The 27643-nt window shown below is 43.3% G+C and overlaps 1 pseudogene; it reads right to left on the bottom strand.

Moving 5' to 3' along the window:
* Positions 1–9330: 9330 nt before the first annotated feature.
* Positions 9331–27643, bottom strand: part of LOC138093255 (nicotinamide N-methyltransferase-like) — a 30707-nt pseudogene continuing 12394 nt past the window's right edge.

The following is a 27643-nucleotide window of genomic DNA, read 5'->3' as shown; positions in this document are numbered from 1 at the left end:
CAGAAATCATTAACTCTCGGCCCTCATGGCCACCTGATTCAACCTCTCATCTCACAACAGAGACAGGCACGGAAAAGGGAAGTTTCTTGTCCCTTATCACTGTCTCAGTTTCTTAACCTATAAAATAAGAGGTTTTGACTTTTACTTTTGTAACGTTTAACTCACAAGTAAGATCATAAATTCTGCAAGGGCAAGGGTCCCATCAAATAATTGGGATTTCCATGGCATTTAATGAATAGTGGAAGATGGGGAAAGGGGATAGAAACTGACCCTTGAGAAGAAAGGGAGGGATAAACTAACAGCTTACCCTCCTCCTTTTGGAAGCATCTTCCGCCTCTTGTTGCACGTGGAATGCTTGAGCTGCTCTTAAGGAGAACACCAGTCAATCGGGTGGCAGGTTGAGGATAAGTGAGTTGTTCCTGCTATTACTGATCTTTCTGAAGAGCAACCTAACTAGTGTTTACGATTCTTTAACTCCTCTTCTGTTTTAACGTTCAAGAGCTTTTCTCTGGGATAAGAGAGACGGTAACCTACCAGCAAAGAACTAGTCCTCAACACTGCTAAGTTACTAAGTAGCTTCAGTCGTGTCCGACTCTGTGCGACCCCAGAGACGGCAGCCCACCAGGTTCCCCCATCCCTGGGATTCTCCAGGCAAGAACACTGGAGTGGGTTGCCATTTCCTTCTCCAATGCATGAAAGTGAAAAGTGAAAGTGAAGTCACTCAGTTGTGTCCGACTCTTAGCAACCCCATGGACTGCAGCCTACCAGGCTCCTCCGTCCATGGGATTTTCCAGGCAAGAGTACTGGAGCGGGGTGCCATTGCCTTCTCCCCTCAACACTGAGGTTGGAACAAAAGCAATATTAACTCATAATTATATGGGAAGATTTGATATTCAACCCCAACCCTTCCCCAATTCGTCAGATGCTATCAAAATAAAGATTAAAGGTTTAAGTATCATGATTTGGCCAGGAAGGAAGACTTCTTCATTTTTTAAATATTAAAACACTGGGTTTAGAAAAAGCACAAAAACTTCTTTTTCCTTCCTTGAATAAACAGGAAATAGAAGGTGATGGTGAATTTACCTTATAATCTAATATTTAACATTTCTTATGCTAATCTGGTGAAGAGCCTCTGAATGGTTTATTAAAATTTGCATTTTGTGTATAGACTTAAAAGGGGAAAGTTTTAATGTATGTATCTATAAAAATAATTATACGTATTTTTGTTAAAGAAAAATAGGCTGAATTCATCTTCCTGTTTCTCTAGCAACCTCATAAGTGGAGTGTACAAAAGGCAATACTGGGGAGAAGCTTCTTGTTTTGGAAGGTTTGACTCAAATTTAAATTCGTTGCTGTATAAACGGGCCTTTACTGGAATGGTCTCCAACAAGAGCCAAGTGCGCCCTCTGCTGGCAATCAGACTAAGGAAAGTATTTCCAAGTCCAGCGATTCAGGGCAAAAGTTTTGCCTTCAAGGAAGAGAGAAAGGAGAACTCAGCAATGTTACATCACTGCTTCCACTAGAAAAGAGGAACACAGCATAGTGAGGTTTTTCTTTGTGATAATCTTCCTTAAAAACCTTATCCATAGCTTAAAAAACTTGAGCAAAGCTGATCTATAAACGTGTAGGTATATCTCTAAGAAAAGCTGGTTTGACTCGTGTTGATGGGCTCTATCAGAAAGGACAAAAGGTCCTGACTGGCTGACCTGAAAATCAGAAAATCAAGAGCTTATTCTAAGGTTCCTTACGAATGCATTCCTTTCTGGTCTCCTTAGGGATATAAGTCTCCGAGGCTAGGGCTGTATCACTTTCAGCATAGCATCCCCAGCCTACCTAAGCCCAGTGCCTGGCCCAGAACAGGGGCATAAAAGAACATCTGCCAAATGACTGACTAGCTGTGAAGAAGACTGGATTCAAGGTGCCTGTGCTGCTGACTTAGATATTGAGTGCAAGACAGGTTTTCCTAGACGTAGCAGGAACCTCTCCATGACATGGTTGAGAGCTTTTGAAAAGCTCTTGTTAAAAATTAATTACTTTTGGCTGCACTGGGTCTTCACTGCTGTGCAAGGACTTTCTCCACTTGCGGCAACTGGAGGCTCATCTTCCTCGTGGAGTTCGGGCTTCCCATCGTGGCGGCTTCTCTTCTTGTAAAGCATGGGCTCAGTAGTTGAGGCACATGGGTTTAGTTGCTTCGAGGCACGTGGGATCTTCCCGGACCAGGGCTTGAACCTGTGTCCTGCACTGGCAGGCGGATTCTTAAACACTGGGCCACCAGGAAAGTCCCTGAAGAGCTCTTTAAAGAGCTTCCAAGGGCCACGTAGCACCATGTGGCTCGGCAGCTGTCCTAGATGGTGTTAATAATATCCAAGTCATCTGAAAGTTACGAATCACTACACAGATTACACTGCCCCTTCACAGGAATCTTATTTGATATCAGTAGTCCTTCAGGATGGTTATCCCTCCTCTTTTATGGAAGGAGCCCTGAGCCTCTCAAAGGTGGACTGGTAATTTCATGGTTTCAGTCAAGTCACAGGATGAAAGTCCATACGTGGCCTCTGTCCCCTACTTTCCCCACCTCCTCCTAGCCTCTGCAATATTTAATGGGCCCCTCGCATTCTCTGAGTTGGCTGAGGCTAAAATTAGAGGAGGCTGTCACAGCTTCTAAGCATCAGCCATATCATGGACATCTCCTCTTATTACTGGTGACAGCCAGGTGATGGGAGTTACGAAGGCTGGACTGGCCGGGCCACCGGTACCAGCTGGGTGAACAACCTTGTGGGTGGCTTCCTCTTCCCTGGTCATCACCCGGGACATCACACACCAGCTGGCATCATCCTGCTTCTTCCAAGTTTGCTCATGGCAAGACTGTGGAACACCTCCCCCAAAAGTAGACGGAAAAACACCTGTGCTGGGTCAGCGGTCAAAGAGATTTGTATAACTAGGGACGAGAGTGACCCCTAGTCAGTGTTTGCTAGTGACTCGGTTGGTCTGTTTGATTTCAGGGAAAGCAAACATAAGCCCAAGCAGACAAATGTTTGCTTAGATCCCAGCTTCACTAGGAGAACAAACCCCGGAGGAGTGTGATAGCAGGAGGGGTTGCTTCGCACATTTGTACAGGATGTTCCTCTTGTCCGCCAAACACACCCCTACGCAGCCGGCAAGACCCAGATCCAATGCCAGCTTTCAAAGCACCCCAGGCTCACTCATCTCAGAGCCTTTGTCACTCCGAATTTTAACTGTTTACGTGTCAATTCCCCCTAGTGACCCAGTTCTTTAAGAGCAGAGGCCACGGGAGACCTCCCTGGTGGTCCAGTGGCTAAGAATCCATGCTCCCAATGAGGGGCCTGGGTGTGATCCCTGATCAGGGAAATAGATTCTGCATGCCGCAACTAAAACTCCTGCATGCTGCCACTAAAGAACAAAGATCCCACGTGCCACAGCTGAGACCTGGTGCAGCCAAATAAATAGGTCAATTTACCAATTAATCAATCTAAAAAGAGAACAGGGGCCGTGACCTTCATCTCTGTATGAAAGAAAAATGCTGGCTATCAAAGATGGGTTAGAACACAACCCAGTGGCTTTCAAAGTTTTTGATGACAACCTACAGAAAGAAATACATTTTACATCGTGATCCAGGAGGAAATGTGTGTGTGTGTGTGTGTGTGTGTGTGTGTGTGTGTGTGTACATATACATATAAACGGTTTCTGCAATGGCTCAGCGATAATCCACCAGCAATGCAGGAGCCAAAGGAGATTCAGGTTAGATCTCCAGGTGAGGAAGATTCCCTGGAGGAGGGCATGGCAACCCACTCCAGTATTCTTGCCTGGAGACTCCCATGGACAGAGGAGCCTGGCGAACTTCAGTCCATGGGGTCACAGAGTCAAAGGCAAATGAAGCGACTTAGCACACATGCACCACATATATGAACATGAATTTCTGTATCCATGGATATACATGTAGCTCTTTAAAAAACTAACACAGACAAGATCAGGCATGTTTAGGGTGGTATGGCCGTAGACTAAAACACTAATACAAAACTTCACAAAATAAGACTATACAAAGTGCTGCTATCTGGAGTTTTGTTTTCCAGTTTATTCTGTATTATTTTTCCAAATGTTTATTGTGATGCACTAATTTGATTTTATGATGCACTAATGAAAATTGAAATACATTATTTTGAGATGGAGAATTGCAGTAAGAGGGACCTATAAGAAACATAAAATTCCCCCAAAAGTACGTATTGAGACTTTTATTGATGGCTGGAATGTAGTGATTTGTGGAAGACAACAAACTTCCTAAAGGAAAACTTAAAAAGCTGGAATCAGTTCAGTTCAGTTCAGTTGCTCAGTCGTGTCTCATTCTTCGCAACGCCATGAACTGCAGCATGCCAGGCTTCCCTGTCCATCACCAGCTCCCGGAGTCCACCCAAACCCATGTTCATTGAGTCGGTGATGCCATCTAACCATCTCATCCTCTGATTAAATAAGAAAAATAAAAAGATATCAGAGATCTGCTGAATTCTCTTGAACTAATTAGAATTAATGGTCTTCCCTAGTGGCTCAGACGGTAAAGAATCAGTCTGTAATGCGGGAGACCTGGGCTCGATCCAGTTATTCGATCCACTACCCAGTATTCTTGCCTGGAGAATTCCATGGACAGAGGAGCCTGAAAGACTACCATCCATGGGATCGCAAAGAGTCGGACACGACTGAGCGACTAACACAATGAATACTGACTTGCAGTTTGAGAACTACAGGTGTAGTTTGATTTCATCGGCCCTCCCCTGGACCCACCCGCACCTCCATTTTCTGTCGTTCTGTATGGAATGCGTCCCCCTGGGGAAGGAGGAAGGAGTTCTGATTGGGGGATGTAGCAGAGAGGAGAGACAGAGCATGGATGGAGCAAGAAGGAAACTGTTCCGCATATTTCCGTTTGAGCCCCTTGGACTGGGTTTGAGCTCCTATAAACAGAATGGAGCATACGAAATTAAGTAGAGAAAACTTATAAAACTCTGAGCACAGGCAAGGCTGCTTCAGGGTTTAGATCAGGAATCTGTACACTATAACCTTCGGCCAAATCCCTGTCCACATGTTTTTGTAAATAAAGTCTTTTTTTTTTTTTTTTTTAATTTGACTGCATCGCGTATTTGTTGCTCCACAGCATATGGGATCTTAATTTACTAACCACTGCGGGGAACTCTCCTCCCCTGAATTGCAAGGGAAATTCTTAACCACTGGACCGCCAGGGAAGTCTCTGTAAATAAAGTTTTATTGGAACACAGCCACATACATTAATTTGCTTATTGTCTCAGGCTGCTTTCCCTATAATTGCAGACTCAGAGTAGTTGTGGTCAAGATCCTGTGACCTACAAAGTAAAAAATATTTACTGTCTGGCCCTTTGCAGGGGATGTTTGCTGACCCTTGGCGAGGATGGAAAGAGCTTCCTACCTCTCTGGAGGAAGCCGGTATGGCTCTGAGCCATCCAGGGCAGAACCCCGGCACGGGCAGGGTTATCTTTCTCGGACAGCCATGTCGTTCCTCCCCCAGTGTTTGCCGACTACGGACGTGGATCGGCAGCAGCACAATCTGAGCAGGAGAGGCTGATCCGGGCCGATTCTGGGCGGGGACCTCTGCTGCAGGGCGGCCTTCAGAAGTACCTGGAAGCACTAGGGGTATCACTATGACTACAAAGATGAGAACATGTGAGCCAACTGATGTTGGCTTGCATTTGCGTTCTCAGTGCCTGGAGTAGGGAAGGTACTTGGAGGGTGCTAAGCAAATGTTGGTTGGATATTTTTTTTTCGGCTGCCCTGGGTCTTCGTTGTGGTACGTGGGTTCTTCACTGTGCTGCGCAGGCTTCTCTTGTTGCAAATCGTGGGCTCTAGAGCTCCGGCTCAGGAGTTGTGGTTCACGGGCTTAGTTAATTGCCCGTGATGTGGAATCTTCCCGGATCAAGGACCAAACCTGCATCCCCTGCAGTGGAAGGCAGATTCCTAACCACTGAACAGCCAGGAAGTCCTTTGAATATTTCTTGAATGAGAAGGGAATTAGTGGCATGCAGTGTATAAACTGAGATTTACCACAACGTCTCTGGAAGGTAATGCCAGGAAAGAGCCTGGATGCCAGCATCCCAGAACTGCAATCATCTCTCCTACTTAGAGCCGAAGACGTCTTTTCTCAGCTACGCTGGCAACTAATATCAAAGATAATAATGATTATAGCTAACAATAAATAAATAGTGTGTGCTTATCAAGTGCCAAGCATCTATTCCATGTCTTTTATATGTACCAGCTCACTTTCATTCTTTGGATTAGAAATTCTATTTTTATCTCATTTTACAGATAAAGAAATAGACATGGAGAGATTATGTAACTTGTCCAAGGAGAAACAGCTAATAGGTAGCAGAGCCAGAATTTGAAAATGGGATGACCTCAGTAGGAAAAAAAAAAAATGGATGCTGAGATTATCAGAGATGCTAGCTCATTCATTGAACCCAGGGAGTTTTCTCTTTCTTTTCTGCTGTCACCTAAGAATTTATTCGCTCATTTAACAAATCTTAGGAGTGTGCTCTGTCTTCTCTGTGTTGTGTGTAATTGGTATAGAGGTGGGCATGTTAGTCTGGTCAGTAAGATGTGGGAAGCCTACTGGGGTTTCTGAAACAGATTCCCTCCCATGAAAACTCCACTCACAGGCACAGGCAGAGGAGAAAGGGATGTGATGGGCTGCTCGACCATGCTGTAAAGCCACCTCTTTCTCTTGCAGGTACCTATCTTTGAGTTTCTTATTTGTGAGATTAATAACCCCTTATTGTTGAAGCCATTTCCAGCCAGATGTTGTCACTGAGACAGTCTCCAGTCCATTACCTGTCGCAGTGCCTTCATCGCCCTTTATCATTATCAGACAGTATCTCATTCGTTGATTAGTTTCCTTATCTTTCTGTCGCACGACTTCCTCTTCCAGAACACAAGCTCCCAGAACAGAGCTCTTCACTCTGCTGTTCATTACTCTGTGCCTAGAGCCTGGATCATGTCTGGCCAAACAGTAAGGGGATCCACACACACACCAAGAGCCTCACAGTCCAGTGGAGGAAACAGACATACCTTACAATAAATGTCATCTTAGGGGTAGAGTCACGGAAGACCCATCTGTTCAGGGACTGGGCCTCACAGAGCCTTTGTGGCCAGTCTGGTCTCAGCGTTTCTCCCCCCAAGACTTGCATATATCAAAATAGAAAACCTATCATTTGAAAACTGAAATTGCTGGGGACTTCCCTCGTGGTCCAGCAGATAAGACTCCATGCTCCCAGGGCAGGGGGCCTGGGTTCAATCAGGAAACGAAGGTCCCACATTCCACAGTCAAGCCCAGACGCTGCAAGAAGACTCAGTGCAGCCAAATTAGTGATAAAAGATAGAAAGTGGTGTTTAAAAAGAGATTGACTAGGAAATCCTAGTTTCAATCAATTTAAATTTAAATTGATTTAAATTTCAATCAATTTAAAGGCAGGCTTCTGTTTTTGTTTGCAGTTAATGCAAATTGAAGCAAGGGTCATTGCTTTGCTTGGGGGAAAAGGTAACCAGATGCAGGTGTTTCAGGAGAAGCCTTGACTTCTATTCTGGGTGGAGGCAGATGGCACAAGTTTGGGAGAGCCCAGTATCCACAGATTTGGTCATTTCTTTGGGGCCCCAGGGTGACTGGTGCTGACTCCTGGGAGCTAAGCATGTTGCCTTCTGGGAGTAGTTATGTGCAGAAAGGATGTGCAGGCCTGATCCTGCCTACATGCTTGTAGGAACAGAGCCGGACTTGGCTTTCTAGATGCAGCCTGGACTGGCCTTCAGGAGGGAATGTCTGGAAGTCATAATCAAGTTAGAATGTTTCAACATGAATATCCTACGTGACTGAACAATTGGAAATGTCCTGGAAGTGGACCCATTATTTACAACCAAGTAAATAAAAATGATTGCTTGGGCTTCTCTGATGACTCAGATGGTAAAGAATCTGCCTACAATGCAGGAGAGTGGGGTTCAGTTCCTGGGTCAGGAAGATCCCCTGGAGAAGGGAATGGCAACCCACTCCAGTTTTCTTGCCTGGAGAATCCCATGGACAGAGGAGCCTGATGGGGTCACAACGAATTGAGCATGACTGAGTGACTAACGCACACAAATAAAAATGTACTGGTGTTGGACTCTTGTGCCCTGATGTGATTGTCAGTGCACATGGGGGCATGGGGGGAAGAACTCTCCTTTGTGGGAAGCAGAAATGTCCTCTGTCAGTAATCCTAGGAAGAGGGAAATCTTGGGATGAGAAATGAAGATGAGAGAAAAGGACTTCAGACTGGGGGACGAAGAAACTCCTTCTCTCTCTCCTTTGGGTAGGAGAAGGCAAACTTTTTCTACAAAGATCCAAATAATAGATATTTTAGGCTTTGCAGGGTATATCTGCAGCAGGTATATCCCAGCAGGCAAACAACCATAGACAGTCCGTAAATGATGGCCGTGGCTGTGTTCCAGTAAATTTTACAAAATGGGCAGCAGGCTGGAATTGGCTCCCGGGCTGTAGTATGTCAGCCTCTGTTTTAAAGCCTTGGGGTGATGGCTGTAGGACCTAGAGAGGACGAGCATGCCATAGGGAGATATGCTGACTCCAAGTAGATGCTTGGCAAAAAGCTATGCAACAGGCTACCTCTCAGGACCCTCTAAGCATGGGGCTGTAAGGCACTAGTTTCTAATAGTGGCTCTATGATAGAGCCTGTTATTTCTCTCTCCAATTCCTAAGCTTCTCTTCAGTAAAAGTTACAGTGTTGGCTTAGGTATGTTAAGGGAATTAATGAAGGGCCTACCCCATTCTTGGGACCAAGAGGTGAAAGTGGCAGCTGTTCTCTGACCCTGGGTGGTGGTGGCTCCAGTGGACCCTAGAGGAGGACTCGGTCTCCAGAGAAGGCAAGAACTGAAGAACAGAAGTCTATTCCCAGGAAAGACGAAGGCATCAGGGAATGAAGAGTGAATAACCGCAGATATTTCTCTGTAAGCAGGTGTGGACTTAAGCCATCATAACTGGGAAGATCAAGGAAAATGAGGTCTTCTTTTGGAACCACAGGCGATGAAGACTGGGCATGCCCATTGGTCAGACTGGGTCATCATAACACTAACACACGTGGGGAGCACAGAGCGGGTGGTCAACCAATGGTTGCCAGGGAGACTGACCTCTCCAGTCCTGTCTGAGGTGAACCACTGGGCCTTAGCCATTAGCCTCTCTGCAGCACACTGACTGTGGCAAGGACTGAAGTCAACTGGGCGCATCAGAGGAACTGCTGTAATGGCGATCCCAAGGTATCATACGGATGTGCTCAGCTTCTACCCTACCAAGAAGAAAAGCCCTTCGTTGTCAGCCATGGCGGAACAGTAACTCTGGGAGATCATCTCAAACTGTTGGGTGGTGTAGCCGGCCTCCCTGACAGCAGGCTCCATTGCCTCCGGGCCCAGACAGAGGCTGGAGACCTCTGATCTCCGATCACAGAGTAGCTGCTCTTCAGGGCATCCGCAAGCACCAGGAAGGCCCCCAGCTTCAGCGGGCTGCTGCGGTTCTTAAGAGCCGTGTGGCAGGCAGGGAGGTGCAGATAGGTGGCATCTCAGCACAGCATGCTGAGCAGGCAGTCGGCCGGGGGCAGGCGGATGGCCCTCAGCAGCCAGCTCTGAGTCACGTCACACTTCAGGACCTGCTCGACTGCCCGCCTCAACTTCTCCTCCTTCTCTGGCCCCTTGACTCTGAAATACACAAACCAACATACATGGGTGACTACCCCACTCATGGGGAACCCAGATCTCTCAGGTCAGGTACGAAAATGGTGATGCTATCCCAAATGTTATATCCTTAGGAGCACCCCTGTTGTAAAAACAGAGAAAGAAGACATTTTGGTGTCTGAATGTGACCATATTACCTGGTGGTGGGTTAAATCTTTTTAGGAAGTGAATAAGAATATAGAAATAATAATCAAAATACTTGGCTGCTTGCTTCTACAATAAATGAACTGTCCCCATGAAGTGGAAATTCTTCTTCCACTGCTTAGAATAATGCCTGGATCACTTTACTATTATCATCATCATCATCGTCATTGCATTTGTCCCCTCTGCCAAACTGTAAGGTAGTGGCTGTTTGACCTGCAAATATCAGATTGTGGTTGTTTTTCAGTCACTCAGTCATGTTGGACTCTCTGAAACCCCATGGACTGTTGCACATCAGGCTTCCCTGTCCTTCACCATCTCTCAGAGCTTGCTCAAACTCACATCCATTGAGCTGGTGATGACAACCAACTGTCTCGTCCTCTGTCATCCCCTTCTCTTCGCCTTCAATCTTTCCCAGCATCAGGGTATTTTCTAATGAGTCAGCTCTTTGCATCAGGTGGCCAAAGTATAGGAGCTTCAGCTTCAGCATCAGTTCTTCCGGTGAATTTTCAAGACTGATTCCTTCAGGATTGACTGGTTTGATCTCCTTGCAGTCCAAGGGACTCTCAAAGAGTCTTCTCCAACACCACAGTTCAAAAGCATCAATTCTTTGGCACTCAGCCTTCTTTATGATCCAACTCTCACATCCATACATGACTACAGGAAAAACCATAGCTTTAACTATATGGACCTTTGTTGACAAGCAATGTCTCTGGTTTTTAATACATTGCCCAGGTTTCTCATAGCTTTTCTTCCAAGGACAAGCGTCTTTTAATTGCACGGCTGCAGTCAACATCTGCAGTGATTTTGGAGCCCAAGAAAATAAAGTCTGTCACTGTTTCCATTGTTTCCCCATCTATTTGCCATCGAGTGATGGGACTGGATGCCATGATCTTAGTTTTTTGAACGTTGAGTTTTAAGCCAACTTTTCCACTCCTCTTTCACCTTCATCAAGAGGTTCTTTAGTTCTTCTTCACTTTCTGCCATAAGGGTGGTGTCATCTGCATATCTGAGGTTATTGATATTTCTCCTTGTAATCATGATTTCAGCTTGTGCTTCACCCAGCCTGGCATTTCGCATGATGTACTCTGCATGTAAGTTAAACAAGCAGGATGACAAATATACAGCCTTGACGTACTCCTTTCCCAATTTGTAACCAGCCCATTGTCCATGTCTGGTTTTAACTGTTGCTTTTTGACATGCATACAGGTTTCACAGGAGGCAGGCAAGGTGGTCTGGTATTCCTGTCTCTTTAAGAATTTTCCACAATTTGTTGTGATCCACATAATCAAAGGCTTTAGCGTAGTCAATTAAGCAGATGTTTTTCTGGAATTCTCTTGCTCTTTCTATGATCCAATGGATGTTGGCAATTTGATCTCTGGTTCTCCTACCTTTTCTAAATCCAGCTTGAACACCTGGAAGTTCTCAGTTCATGTACTGTTGAAGCTAACTTGGAGAATTTTGAGCATGACTTTGCTAGTGTGTCAGATGAGTGCAATTGAGCGGTAGTTTGAACATTCTTCGGCATTGCCTTTCTTTGGAACTGGAATGAAGGCTGACCTTTTCCAGTCCTGTGGCCATTGCTGAGTTTTCCAAATTTGCTGGCATATTGAGTGCAGCACTTTCACAGCATCATCTTTTAGGATTTGAAATAGCTCAACTGGAATGCTATCACCTCCACTAGCTTTGTTCGTAGTGATGCTTCCTAAGGCCCACTTGACTTTGCACTCCAAGATGTCTGGCTCTGGGTGAGTGATCACACCATTGTGGTTATCTGGGTCATGAAGATCTTTTTTGTACAGTTCTGTGTATTCTTGCCACCTCTTCTTAATTTCTTTTGCTTCTGTTGGACCATACCATTTCTATCCTTTATTGTGCCCATCTTTGCATGAAATGTTCCCTTGGTATCTCTAATTTTCTTGAAGCGTGCTCTAGTCTTTCCCATTCCATTCTTTTCCTCTATTTCTTTGCATTGTTTACTTAGGAAGGCTTTCTTATCTCTCCTTGCTCTTCTTGGGAACTTTGCATTCAGATAGGTATATCTTTCCTTTTTGCCCATGTCTTTTACTTTTCTTCTTTTCTCAGCTATTTGTAGGGCTTTCTCAGAGAGCCATTTTGCCTTTTTGCACTTTTTTTTTTCTTGGGGATGGTCTTGATCACGGCTTCCTGTACAATGTTATGAACTTCCACCCATAGTTCTTCAGGCACTCTGTCAATCAGATCTAATCCCTTGAATCTATTTGTCACTTCCACTGTATAGTCGTGTAGGATTTGATCTAGGTCATACCTGAATGACCTAATGTTTTTCCCTACTTTCTTCAATTTAAGTCTGAATTTTGCAATAATGAATTCATGGTCTGAGCCACAGTCAGCTGCCTGTCTTGTTTTTGCTGACTGTATAGAGCATTTCCATCTTCGGCTGCAAAGAATATAATCAATCTGATTTCGGGATTGACAATCTGGTGATGTCCATGTGTAGTGTCTTCTCTTGTATTGTTGGAAGACGGTGTTTGCTATGACCCGTGTGTTCTCTTGGGAAACCTCTGTTAGCTTTTGCCCTGCTTCATTTTGTACTGCAAGGCCAACCTTGCCTGTTACTCCAGGTATCTCCTGGCTTCCTACTTTTGCATTCCAGGAAATATTGGATTTAAATGCTGAAACAGTATCTTTGTAGTAACTGCCGATCCATGTGGGAGTCATCTATAACCACGTGTAGAAACTATTGATCATACCACACAATTGTGGCCGGGGCCCTTTTAGAGAGATGAGAATGCCTGGTTTCCATTTTCAGTCTCCAAAAAATACTGCAGATAGGGAGTATGTTTCCTGACGAAGATAGTTTTCTCAGCCTTGTGAGGAATCCTTCCTCTTCTGCCAAGTCGGCACTCCACTCCAGTACTCTTGCCTGGAAAATCCCATGGACGGAGGAGCCTGGAAGGCTGCAGTCCATGGAGTCGCTGAGGGTCGGACACGACTGAGCGACTTCACTTTCACTTTTCACTTTCCTGCTTTGGAGAAGGAAATGGCAACCCACTCCAGGGTTCTTGCCTGGAGAATCCCAGGGATGGGGGAGCCTGGTGGGCTGCCGTCTATGGGGTCACACAGAGTCGGACACGACTGAAGTGACTTAGCAGCAGAGAGAAAATTCATTAGTGAAAGGAGAGAGTCAAGGGCAGGAGGTAGAACTGGTGCCTCAGATCCCTTTGGAATTTATTAGTGGAGGAATGAAGGAACAAGCTAACCAATGAACAATATTAAATAACACAGAGTGCAAAAGGGAAGCTCAAGAAAGGAAAGCAACAAAGGAGAAAGAAATAGCAGAAAATTAGAGGTAAGAGAAAGAAAAGAAGCACTGAGGATGTCACGTGCCCAGAAGGCCACCGAGCCCAAACAGTAGGAGTGATGACTGGGTATCGAACAAAGAAAGCGCTGGGAGCAAATCCAGGCTTACATGCAAAGATCACACAGTCACTGGCTCCAGAAGAAGCCAGCCACTAGGGCAACAAGACTTGATGGAGAGAATAGAGGATGGCCCAAGATAAGAGTAAGTGAGAGAGAGATTTACAATGGGATCATTTTGCATGAGGAAAAGTTGATTGTTTAAATAAAACTTGGAAATTTACCTCCAGTGAGAATGATTTCAGACAACAGCAATTAGTTATGGACATCATATTTAAGTATTTAGTTAAGATCCTAATCCCAGCATGTATAATCAGTTATTTACAAGCATCCTTTAACTGTGTTATAATTTTCCATTTAAGAAGATTAAATTTTCTTAAATTTTCAATTTAAGAAGATTAATAACAAGCATATGAAAAGATCCTCAATATTGTTGACATCAGAGAAACAAACAAATATCAAACCATTAGCTATCACTTAACACCCACTAGGATAGCTATAATAAGAAAGATCAATAATAACTAAGTGTTGGCAAGGTTATGGAGAAACTGAAGCCTACGTACACAGCTGGTGAGATGGTAAAATGGTTCCTTTTATATGCGACTGTTTTTTACTTTGGAAAACAGTGGAATTTCCAAAATAATTGTCTTAACATAAAGATTTAACATGATGCAGGAATTCTATTCATAGACTTATTCCCAAGAAAAATGAAACATGTGTCCACACAAAATCTTGTCCATGAGTATTATTCAGCAGCGTTATTCATAATAGTCAAAAGATGGAAACAACCCAAATGTCCATCACCTTATGAATAGACAAATAAAATGTGGTCTGTCTACACAATGCAGTATTATTCAGTGTGCTCAGCTATGTTCGACTCTTTGCAACCCCATAGACAGTAGCCTGCCAGGCTTCTCAGTCCATGAGATGTTCAAGAATGCTTGCCATTTTGTCCTCCAGGGAATCTTCCTGACCCAGGGATCAAACCTGCACTTCTTATGTCTCCTGCATTGGTTCAGTTCAGTTCAGTTCAGTCGCTCAGTCGTGTCCAACTCTTTGTGACCCCATGAACTGCAGCACATCAGGCTTCCCTGTCCATCACCAACTCCCAGAGTCCACCCAAACCCATGTCCATTGAGTCGCTGATGCCACCCAACCATCTTATCCTCTATTGTCCCCTTCTCCTCCTGCCTTCAATCTTTCCCAGCATCAGGGTCTTTTCAAATGAGTCAGCTCTTTGCATCAGGTGGCCAAAGTACTGGAGTTTCAGCTTCAACATCAGTCCTTCCAAGGAACACCCAGGACTGATCTCCTTTAGAATGGACTGGTTGGATCTCCTTGCAGTCCAAGGAACTCTCAAGAGTCTTCTCCAACACCACAGTTCAAAAGCATCAATTCTTTGACGCTCAGCTTTCTTTAGAGTCCAACTCTCAAATCCGTACACGACCACTGGAAAAACCATAGCCTTGACTAGACGGACCTTAGTTGGCAAAGTAACGTCTCTGCTTTTGAATATGCTATCTAGGTTGGTCATAACTTTCCTTCCAAGGAGTAAGAGTCTTTTAATTTCATGGCTGCAGTCACCATCTGCAGTGATTTTGGAGCCCCCAAAAATAAAGTCTGACACTGTTTCCACTGTTTCTCCATCTGTTTCCCATGAAATGATGCGACCGGATGCCATGATCTTAGTTTTCTGAATGTTGAGCTTTAAGCCAACTTTTTCACTCTCCTCTTTCACTTTCATCAAGAGACTTTTTAGTTCCTTTTCACTTTCTGCCATAAGGGTGGTATCATCTGCATATCTGAGGTTATTGATATTTCTCCCAGCAATCTTTATTCCAGCTTGTGCTTCATCCAGCCCAGCATTTCTCATGATGTCCTCTGCATATAAGTTAAATAAGCAGAGTGACAATATACAGCCTTGATGTACTCCTTTTCCTATTTGGAACCAGTCTTTTGTTCCATGTCCTGTTCTAACTGTTGCTTCCTGATTTGCATACAGGTTTCTCAAGAGGCAGGTGAGGTGGTCTGGTATTCCCATCTCTTTCAGAATTTTCCACAGTTTATTGTGATCCACACAGTCAAAGGCTTTGGCGTAGTCAATAAAGCAGAAATAGATGTTTTTCTGTAACTCTCTTGCTTTTTCGATGATCCAGTGGATGTTGGTAATTTGATCTCTGGTTCCTCTGCCTTTCTAAAACCAGCTTGAACATCGGGAAGTTCACAGTTCACATATTGCTGAAGCCTGGCTTGGAGAATTTTGAGCGTTACTTTACTAGCATGTGAGATGAGTGCAATTGTGCGGTAGTTTGACCATTCTTTGGCATTGCCTTTCTTTGGGATTGGAGTGAAAACTGACCTTTTCCAGTCCTGTGGCCACTGCTGAGTTTTCCAAATTTGCTGGCATATTGAGTGCAGCACTTTCACAGCATCATCTTTCAGGATTTGAAATAGCTCAACTGGAATGCCATCACCTCCAATAGCTTTGTTCATAGTGATGCTTCCTAAGGCCCACTTGACTTCACATTCCAGGATGTCTGACTCTAGGTGAGTGATCACACCATCGTGGTTATCTGGGTCATGAAGATCTTTTTTGTACAGTTCTGTGTATTCTTGCCACCTCTTCTTAATTTCTTCTGCTTCTGTTAGGTCCATACCATTTCTATCCTTTATTGAGCCCATCTTTGCATGAAATGTTCTCTTGGGATCTCTAATTTTCTTGAAGAGATCTCTAGTCTTTCCCATTCTACTATTTTCCTCTATTTCTTTGCTTTGATCACTGAGGAAGGCTTTCTTATCTCTCCTTGCTATTCTTTGGAACTCTGCATTCAAATGGGTATATCTTTCCTTTTCTCCTTTGATTTTCACTCCTCTTCTTTTCACAGCTATTTGTAAGGCCTCCTCAGACAGCCATTTTGCTTTTTTGCATTTCTTTTTCTTGGGGATGGTCTTGATTCCTGTCTACTCTACAATGTCACAAACCTCTGTCCATAGTTCATCAGGCACTCTGTCTATCAGATTGAGTCCCTTAAATCTGTTTCTCACTTCCACTGTATAGTCATAAGGGATTTGATTTAGGTCATACCTGAATGTTCTAGCGGTTTTCTCCACTTTCTTCAATTTCAGTCTGAATTTGGCAATAAGGAGTTCATGATCTGAGCCACAGTCAGCTCATGGTCTTATTTTTGCTGATTGTATTGAGCTTCTTCATCTTTGGATGCAAAGAATATAATCAATCTGATTTTGGTGTTGACCATCTGCTGATGTCCATGTGTAGAGTCTTCTCTTGTGTTGTTGGAAGAGGGTGTTTGCTATGACCAGTGTGCTCTCTTGGCAGAACTCTATTAGCCTTTGCCCTGTTTCATTCTGTACTCCAAGGACAAATTTGCCTATTACTCCAGGTGTTTCTTGACTTCCTACTTTTGCATTCCAGTCCCCTAAAATGAAAAGGACATCTTTTTTGGGTGTTAGTTCTAGAAGGTCTTGTAGGTCTTCATAGAACTGTTCAACTTCAGCTTCTTTAGCTTTACTGGTCAGGGCATAGACTTGGATTACTGTGATTTTGAATGGTTTGCCTTGGAAATGAACAGAGATCATTCTGTTGTTTTTGAGATTGTATCCAAGTACTGCATTTTGGACACTTTTGTTGACCATGATGGCTACTCCATTTCTTCTAAGGGATTCCTGCCCACAGTAGTAGATATAATGGTCATCTGAGTTAAATTCACCCATTCCAGTCCATCTTAGTTAGCTGATTTCTAGAATGTTAATGTTCACTCTTGGCATCTCTTGTTTGACCACTTCCAATTTGCCTTGATTCATGGACCTAACATTCCAGGTTCCTATGCAATATTGCTCTTTACAGCATCGGACCTTGCTTCTATCACCAGTCACATCCACAACTGGGTATTGTTTTAGCCTTGGCTCTATCCCTTCATTCTTTCTGGAGTTATTTCTCCACTGATCTCCAGTAGCATATTGGGCATCTACTAACCTGAGGAGTTTACCTTTCAATGTCCTATCTTTTTGCCTTTTCACTATTCCTGGGGTTCTCAAGGCAAGAATACTGAAGTGGTTTGCCATTCCCTTCTCCAGTGGACTGCATTCTGTCAGACTCTCCTCCATGACCCGTCTGTCTTGGCCCCACACGGCATGGCTTAGTTTCATTGAGTTAGACAAGGCTGTGGTCCATGTGATTAGATTGGCTGGTTGTCTGTGACTGTGGTTTCCGTCTGTCTGCCATCTGATGTCCTGTCTCAGTGCCTGCCGTCTTACTTGGGTCTCTTACCTCGGATGTGGGGTATCTCTTCACGGCTGTTCCACCAAAGTGCAGCTGCCACCCCTGACCTCAGACATGTGGTAGCTCCTCTCGGCCGCACCTGCGCACCACCACAGCCACCGCACCTGCATTGGTAGGTGGATTCTTTACCACTAGCGCCACCAGAGAAGCCATATATATATATACACTTACGATGGAATATTATCCAGGAATAAAAAGGAATGAACAACTGACACAGACTATAACATGGAAGAGCTTTGAAAACATAATGCTCAGTGACGAAGTCAGAAACAAAAGGCCACCTGCTGTACGATTCTTTTTATATGAAACATCTAGAAAAGGCGAATCTGTAGAGACTGAAAGCAGGCCAGGGTTTGCTAGGCACTGAGAGGACTAGGGGAAAAAGGGAGTGATTGCTGATGTGTATAGGGTTTCTTTGGGGAGCTATGAAATGTTCCAAAATTTTGCTGAGGATCATGCAGTTCTGCAAACATACTAAGAACTATTGAATTGCACACTTTGCAAAGGTGAATTATATCTTCTGTGAATTTTACCTCAATAAAGCTGTTCTATTAAAAGAGAGAGTGGAGAGGGCTTTCCTGGTTGTCCAATGGTTAAGAATCTGCCTTTCAATGCAAGGGATGCTGGTTCGACCCGTGGTCTGGGAACTAAGATCCCACATGGAATGGAGCAACTAAGCCCACGTGCTGTAACTACTGAGCCCACGTGCCTCAACTAGAGAGAAACCCATGAGCCTTGAGGAAGAGCTCATGAGCCACAACAAAAGATCCGACATGCCACCACTAAGACCCAGGACAACCAAATAAGTAAATATATAAATACTTTTAGAAAGAGAGAAGCTTAGCAAGATATTACTTTCAGGGAATTCCTACCAACCAACAAGCTGAGATACACAAGGAATGATCATCACCTGTGACTGGGTCTATCAATGGGTCAAAATGATAGTAGCATGACCAATTTGCCCCAATTGGTCTAAACTTATCTGGTTTTTTTTGTTTGTTTGTTTTTTTAACTGCAAATCCCACGTCCTGGGAACCTGTCTCAGTCCTGGGAAAACCAGGAAGGTTTATCATTCTAAAACCAAGGAAACCAGTTACAAAGCTGCCACCCCACCTGGTAAAATGTGGATGATTTGACAGAGCATTTTAAGAATAAAAAAAAAAAAATTCCAAAAGTATGGAAGTCTGTGTGAAACATGGCTTTGAAGAGGTAGATTAATCTAGAATAGAAAAAATTCAAATAACCTACCTGCACCTACGGATAACTTAAGTGTATACAAAAAGAAATGACAACGCAGTGTTCTTTTGAATGGGTCTAAAGATGATGCTGTCTATTAGAAACGACTTGGTAATTTGTATTTAAGTGATTACGTCAGAGGCAGGTTGGACCTCTGGGCCCTGTTGTGTATGAAGCTATTTTAAAAACACAAGTTGCCACAGAACTAGTACTTGCCAGTCAGATGATGATGGAAATTGTTCCCAAACTGTGAGACACACTGTGAAGTCTGGAAAGCTCACAGAGAAGGTGCCAATTTGAGAGGGAAATTTGTTAGGAACACCCACTGTCACGGATACCTGCTTGTCCTCGGATGTACTGCAAACACTGCTGAACCCAGTTGCCAAGGCAGTCACGTAAAGATTACACCTCAGGGCTTCTCAGGGCCCGCGATCCACCTGCAGTTAAACGGACTCGCCTGAAGACGCAGGCAATTACCACTCATCCTCACAGTTAGCTCAAGGGGTGGGGAATAAACATATACCGGGAAAACATGAGGCAGTTCTACAGAAAGCTAACAGCCATGTGACCATTTCTCTAGTTCTAAAGATCTAGTCTTTCAAAGGCATCAATATGCAAAGGAAAAAAAAAAGCACCAATTTCCTCTGTAAGTATGCTGCCTATAAAAGCCTGAAGGAATTGGGGAGGAAGCAGGGAGGAAAGGATAAATCGGGGACTCCTGGGAAGAACACTTCGCAAGAATGTCTTTCCAGACCCCAGGTAGTTATCCTGAGATTTAGAGCAGGTTCCTCCTGCCCCGACTCTGCAAGGCAAGAGGTGAATCAGAATGCCCTGGACAAACTGTTTTCGATTCCATTTACCTCTCCAAGTCCCATCCCCAGAGATTCCAGCAGGCCCCCCCTAAGGGGAAGTCATCAAGGCGTATAAAGGAAACAAAAAGCTAAATCAGCTTAGATGTCAATGTGTGACTTGTAAGAGCAAGGACTAACCACCGGGAACCCTTCAGTACAGGCCATAGCTGCATGACACGGCAGGAGGAAGCCTCCAGAAAGCAAAATACACACGGTCACTTCATTTATCAATATGTTTTGACCTTCTATGGTGTGTCAGGAAGAGCTCTAGGCAGAGGGGACCCAGGGTGGAATGAATGAGAAACAAATCCTTGCCTCGGGGAGATTATAGTCTGGGAGGAACAAGTCATCCAATGATCGTCCACAAAACTGAAACGGTGTCTGTGATAAGCGCTAGGGAGCGGGGACACAAGGCAGTGAGAGAAGAAGGCTGGGAGCTTGACTCGTCTGTCTGGAGCATCAGGGAGAGCTCTTCCCGGAAGGAGTCAGGTGAGCAGAGAAACAGAGGATAAATAAATAGGAAGGAAAGGGGCAAAAGAGAGTAGGGATGGAGGAGGATATTCCAGTGAGGAAATAGCAGGTGTAAAGGCCCTGGGGTGGGAGGAGACACAGAGATGAGAACACCAGGTACGGCTGAACCTCAGCAGACAAAGCAGAGGAGAGCAGAAAGGGAGGCCAGGCAGTGAGCTCCCAGGTGATACGGGAGCTGCTCGTCTGGGAATCACAAGGCATGCGCCAGACTAGACAAGGCTTCACGGACCATGCGAACAATTTTGCTTTTTATCCTAAAAGCCATGGGGAGATGTTAAGGGATGCTAAGGAGGGGAGGGATGTGATCAGATTTACATTTTGAGGCAATCAATTTGGGACAGAAGGAGAGGTGGGAGGTCAATTAGGAAGACGAGGATGGTAGCACAGACCAAGAAAACAGCCTGTGTTTTGCAAAATATTGGGAAAAAAATGTACTGGTCTGAAAGGAACTCAGGCAGTGAAGTGGATAGAGCTCGGTGCTGGTCATGAAACATGACTGAGGGGAAAAGGACAAGATTGGCCTCCAGGCTTCCGGCTTCTCCAATTAATTATATGATGGGGCCATTCATTGAGCTAATACCAGAGATAAAACAGATTTGGGGACAATCACAGCTCTATTCGGGCACACTGAGTTTGAGATATTTTGACATACATGAGTAGAAATAGTTTACCTTTAAAGGAAATGGCCAGTTGAAGGTTTTTCAACATGTCCTGTTAATTTCCCCCAAGAGAGAATGCAGTGAGAGTCCTCATTCAAGACAAAGATGTACTTTTAAAGGCAGAAGCTTGTCCTAGACATCCCTGAGACAATTGTCATCACCATCAAGATCTTGATTTTGAGAAGAATGTCAGTCTTTTATGAGGTATTAAAATACAGAGATGCTTTGGGATAGAGGCAGTTTGGGTTTCCCTGATGGCTCAGATGGTAAAGAATCTGCCTGCAATGTGGGAGACCCAGGTTTGATCGCTGGGTTTGGGAAGATCCCTTAGAGAAGGAAATTCCAACCCACTCCAGTATTCTTGCCTGGAGAACCCCATGGACAGAGGAGGCTGGTGGGCTACAGTCCATAGGGTTGCAAAGAGTTCCCACAACTGAGTGACTCACACACACACACACAGGCTATTGACTAGTTCACAGAACAAATTTGGCACAGCTGTGTCTATTTGGGGCAATAGACAAACATCTTTTTCAATAGATATGAAATTCTTTGTATGGAGAGCATTTATTTCAGAGAACCACCGCCTCTACAGTTGCTCAAGCTTTCTCCTGTCCGGTACAAGAAGGTAAGTGAAGGAGCTGCTCCCTGCGGAGGCAACTAGCAGGGACTCCAGCCTCCAGACTGCTCCCGGCTGCCCCGAAGGCTGAGGAGGGCTGAGGGCTGGTTTCCAGAGCACACTTGGAAATCATCCCCACCTACCAGCATGTCCTGACATACCTGCTGAGAAGTTCTGTTCTGGACATCGGTGCTTCTCAAGCTGTAAAATGCATTCAATCCCCCTGCATATCTTGTTGAGATACACATTCTGATTCTGTAGGTAAACCTGAGAATCTGCATTCCTAGTAAGTTCCCAAATAATATGAAAGCTGCTAGTCTGGGGACCACAAAGCCATATGTTCCAAGCTCCAGGAACCAGAGGTTAATTAACAGTTGTTTCTAGGTTTTCTTAAGGTAAAAACTCATTTTCCTTGGTTCATGCTTGAGTAGTTAGTATTTGACTTTCTGACTTGATAAATGAATAGTGTGAGGCAAGAATTTGATACCAGTGTCTTACAACTTTAAGGATAATTGTAAAAATGAGTGGCATCTTAGTGTCTGAGTCACACTGTAAAGGCAGAGAAACAGGAGACAGCTCAAATTGTCTTCAGCATCAGTCAGTACAAGAAACAGCTTCAGATAAAGGAGAAATAATCTCAGGGGAAATAGGCTGTGGGTTGATAGAGGGACTTGGAGATGCAAGAAAGACGTAAGTTGAATGGGATCACTATCATTCTCAAAATGGTTGAAGTCTAGGATCTAGCAAAAGGATAAGGGTGCGAATGCAGAATTTTACTGCCAAAAATACAGTTCCTTAGTCTAACAGAGTGATTGGGAAGGGACAGTGTCCCAGGAGCAATTGTTATAAGCTGATGATTCTGGTTTGAGATAAGTAATGCTTTTTGTAGCCTGCTAGAAGTTAAGGATTCATTTCTGAATAAGATGGAAAGGCTTGCGATAGCTAGGGAAATTGAGAACAAAGTTCTAAAAGCCTTCCTGACACATGATTTGGACTTTGGAAAGGTGCACTGTCTGACAATGACTAAAAACTTTTTTATAAACTTTCCCTGAAATTCTATAAGTCCTGGGAAATTCCATATTTATTTAATAATTTTGAATATTGTTTAAGTCCTCATAGCTACAGTTTTCTTCTAGTTAATGTCCATTTCAGTCTGTGAAGTCACAGTGTCAATTTAAAAAGCTTGAAATTACTTTTATTTTGAAGAACATAACTTTAGTTTGAAGGCTCTAGCCAGTATAAGTAATGTTTTTGTACTTAATTCTAAGAAAAGGGTTTACAGGTTTAAATGGCATACAACAATAGTTTCTCTTGATTTCTTATTTAATGCCAAGAGAAAAACATGGAGCAATATTTAAGTATTGTTAAATAATTTTACAATGTTGCTCATGAGTATGGACAACAAAAATACCTTCCAGATATTCCTGGGCTTAGAAAATGTATCACTTTTTACTACAATAATCAGTGAACCTTGAAAATACTACAGTATTGAAAGAAACCAGACACAAAAGGCCACATAGTGAATGATTCCATTTCCAGAATAGGCAAATTCAAAGAGATAGAAAGTAGATTAGGGATTGTCTAGAGTTGAGAAGGGGGTTTAGGATTTCTTTCAGGGGTGTTGAAAATGTTCTAAGATTGTGGTAATGGCTGCACAGCTCTTTAAATATGCTAAAACCCACCAAACTATACACTTTTAAATGAGTGACCTGTGTGACATATACATGCTGCTGCTGCTGCTGCTAAGTTGCTTCAGTCGTGTCCGACTCTGTGCGACCCCATAGACGGCAGCCCACCAGGCTCCCCTATCCTGGGATTCTCCAGGACGTCTCAATAAAGCTGTTATATACATGAAAAAAAAGAAAACATGTCACTTTTCTGTTCTTGAAAAAGGTCCAAAGAGTTGACTAAGAGATGAAACAGAATTTTAAAAGTCAACAGCTAAAAAAATCATATATAATGAGCATAAAATACATCCACATAATTGTGAATATGATTCCAAGCTGAGAGCATATGATCTTGAAAGAACATATAAAAATAATACTTTCAATGACAACATTTGGATTTGAAATCTCAAGAGTTTAACAATAAATACCAGGAAGATGCCAGAAGCACTTGAGGGTGTCAAAAAGTATTAAATTCCTCATAATATGAGAAAGAAAAGAATTGCTTATTCTTACCCGATGTTGATAAGCTGAGCAAATTTATCTCCAACAGAAATGCACTATAAAAAATACTAAAGGACGTTTTCCAGGTGAAGGGAAATGATAGCAGATAGAAACCTAGATCTTCAGAAATAAGTAATGGATGCTAGACAGGACAGATCTGGATAAACATAGGAGACTTTATAGTTGTTGAAATTACTGCTGACTAATGTGAATATACTTAAAACTACTAACCTGTACACCTAAAAAGTTAGGGTGATAAATTTTATGATATGTATTTTTTAACCATAATTAAAAATAAAACAATAAAAACAAACAAAAGCACTGCTGATTTCTTACAGCAAAAGTAGTAACAAAATGTGTGCGTGCACGCATGCTCAGTCACATCCGACTCTCTGCCACTCCATGGACTGTAGCACGCCAAGCTCCTCTGTTCATGGAATTTTCCAGGCAAGATTACTGGAGTGGGTTGCCATTTCCTTTTCCAAGGGATCTTCCTGACCCAGGGATCGAACCCAAGTCTCTTGCATTGGTAGGTGGAATCTTTACCGCTGCACTACCTGGGAAGCCCCAGTAACAATATGTTATAGTGTTATAGTATATATAGAATAAACATACAACAACAATTGTATAAGGGGCAGGAGAGTGGGTTAAAGGAATTAAACTGTTGTAATTATCTTACATGGTTCATAAGATATTACAAATATATAATTTCTAGAAAAGTCACACATGTGTAAACACACACAAAACACACACACAAAAGAAGTCAATAGAGGAGATGAAGGTCCATGAAGGAGATAAAAAAGAACTATGAAAATATGTATTTAATACTAGATGGAAAAACAAACATTATTCCATTCACCAACAAGAAGCAGAAAGAAAGGCACAAATGAATACCAAACAGATGGCACAAATAGAAAATATATACCAAGATGGTATATTTAGACTCCACTGTACAGTACCAGTAACTACATTAAGTGTAAACTGACTAAACAATTCGGTTAAAAGGCAGAAATTGTTAGGTTGGATTGAAAAGCAAGACCTATTACATGCTATTTGAAAAAAAAAAGTTACTTTAAATATAAAAACATAGGTTGAAAACAAAAGGGTAGAAAAAGATTTATCTTGTATATTATTTATCTATTGCTACATAATAATTTACCCCCAAATTTAGCCATCTAAAATGAGAAACATTTATCTCACAGTTTCTACAGGTCAAATATCTGGGTACAGATTAGCTGAGTGTCTCTGGGGGAAAGTCCCTCGAGACTGCAGTGCTGGCCACTCTCATCTGAAGGCCCACCTGGGGGTCAATTTGGTTCCAAGCTGACTCCTCAGGACAAGCGAGTGAGTATAAGAGAGAGTGTCCAATAGTCTGTAAACTAATCTCAGAACTGATGTCCCATCACTCTGCTGCACTATATTAGACTCCAGTCACTAAATCTAGTGGACACTCAAGGGGAGTTCAGTTCAGTCGCTCAGTCGTGTCCGACTCTTTGTGACCCCATGAATCGCAGCACGCCAGGCCTCCCTGTCCATCACCAACTCCTGGAGTTCACTCAGACTCACATCCATCAAGTCAGTGATGCCATCCAGCCATCTCATCCTCTGTCGTCCCCTTCTCCTCCTGCCCCCAATCCCTCCCAGCATCAGAGTCTTTTCCAATGAGTCAACTCTTCGCATCAGGTGGCCAAAGTACTGGAGTTTCAGCTTCAGCATCATTCCTTCCAAAGAAATCCCAGGGCTGATCTCCTTCAGAATGGGCTGGTTGGATCTCCTTGCAGTCCAAGGGACTCTCAGGAGTCTTCTCCAACACCACAGTTCAAAAGCATCAATTCTTCGGCGCTCAGCCTTCTTCACAGTCCAACTCTCACATCCATACATGACCACTGGAGAAACCGTAGCCTTGACTAGACAGAGAGAAATAAGCAACAGCATGAGTAACTTGGAGTGAGGATTAGTGGGGACCACCTTATGCCAACTTCAAGAATAAGAAGGCTGGTCTGGCCATATTAATATCAAAGTAGACGTCAAGACAAAGTGTATTACTGGAGGTAAAGGGAGATATTTCTTAATGATACAATGGTCCAATTCATCAAAAAGACATAACAATCCTAAAAATGTATGCCACTAGTAACAAAGCATCAAAATGCATGAAGCAAATGTTGACAGAACTATGAGGAGCAGGAGATGGATCCACAATCACAGTTTGAGATTTTCACACCTCTCTCTCCCAGTAATTATAGAACAAGTAAACAAAAACTCACGTAGAATGTTTGAACAGTTTTATCGATCTACATGATTGAATTAACATCTATGAGGTCAAAGCATCTGCCTGGAATGCTGGAGACCCGAGTTCGATCCCTGGGTCGGGAAGATCCCCTGGAGAAGGAAAATGGCAACCCACTCCAGTACTCTTGCCTGGAGAATCCCATGGAGGGAGGAGCCTGGTGGGCTACAGTCCATGGGGTCGCAAAGAGTCGGACACGACTGAATGACATCACTCACTCACTCACTCATGGAGACTACTCCAACAACTGGACAATATGCAGTCTGTTCAAGGTAGAAAGCACATAGAATGTTCACCAAATAGACCATATGCTGGGCCACAAAATAAATCTCTGATTACAATGAAATTTAATTAGAAGTCATAACAAAATCTAGGAAAAATCCCAACAATCTTGGAAATTAACCCCCCAAAAATTGCAAGTAATTTATAGTCAAAGAAGAAATCACAAAGAAAATTATAAAATACACTAAATTGAATAATAAAAATATGACATATCAAATATCATGGGATGAAGCTAAAACAATGTTGAAGAGTGAAGTTAAATGATCCAAGCTTCCACTTTAAGAAGCTGAAAAGAGAGGAGAATATTAACACTAAGTGAGGATGTCCCTCGTGGTCCAGTGGTTAAGACTCCACCTTCCAATGAGGTGGTTGAGGGTTTGAGCCCTGATTGAGGAACTAAGATCCCACATTTGCCAAAATAACCTTGAAAAAGAACAAAGTTGGAATACACATGCTATCTGATTTCCGTACTATCTGATATCTATCTGATTTCAGACTTAGTATCCCTGGTAAATGGAATAAAAGGCTAGCTTAAACCCAGTGGAACTTTAGAGACTGCATGACACCTAAAAGGTTAATTGGGAACAAAATGTAAAACTCCTGTGTGTGCTAAGTCACTTCAGTCATGTCCGACTCTTTGGGATGCTATGGACGTTAGCCCACCAGGCTCCTCTGTCCATGGGATTCTCCAGGCAAGAATGCTGGACTGGGTTGCCATGCTCTCCTCTGGGAGGTCTTTGCCTCATGCTCCTGCAGCTCCCAGGCTCTAGAGCACAGGCTCAGTAGTTGTGGCGCAGGAGCTTAGTTGATCTGTGGATGTGGGATTTTCCTGAATCAGGGGTCGAACCTCTGCCCTCTGCACTGGCAGGCGAGTTCTTTACCACTGAGCCATTAGGGAAGCCCAGCTTCTGAGACTCTTATGCCTCAGTTTTGGTGTGTAAAATGGGCATAGTAGGGAGAGAAAAAGTTCTCCTCTATCCCCTTAGGGTCTCTGTCTGGACCTAAGAATTAAATGGACATAAGACAGATTAACAGGAAAAAATATATACATTTAATTATTTTTTTTTAATGTATACAAGGGCGTCTTCACAACAGAAGGAAGTCCTGAAGATGTGACCAGAGGAGGAAGCTTTTAGACTTTTTAGATGAAGAAATAATAAAATTGTGACGAATTGTCAAAACAAAGGGATTTGGGGCGAGGATACTAAATGGTAAAGAAGTAACTAGGAAGATTGGGATTGGTTCAACAAGGTTTGTTTGTACAAATTTCTCAGCCCCAAATTCCCTGTCTCCAGTGATTGGAATGTCTTCTTTCCTCCTGGGACAGGGAGGGCATCTTTCATATGAGATTTTTATCTCCTATTTTCAGGAAGAA

The sequence above is a fragment of the Capricornis sumatraensis genome, chromosome 16, assembly GCF_032405125.1.
Source record: "Capricornis sumatraensis isolate serow.1 chromosome 16, serow.2, whole genome shotgun sequence".
Classification (NCBI taxonomy): domain Eukaryota; kingdom Metazoa; phylum Chordata; class Mammalia; order Artiodactyla; family Bovidae; genus Capricornis; species Capricornis sumatraensis.
The sequence above is the reverse complement of the archived record's forward strand: the minus strand, read 5'-3'. Positions and strand labels throughout refer to the sequence as shown.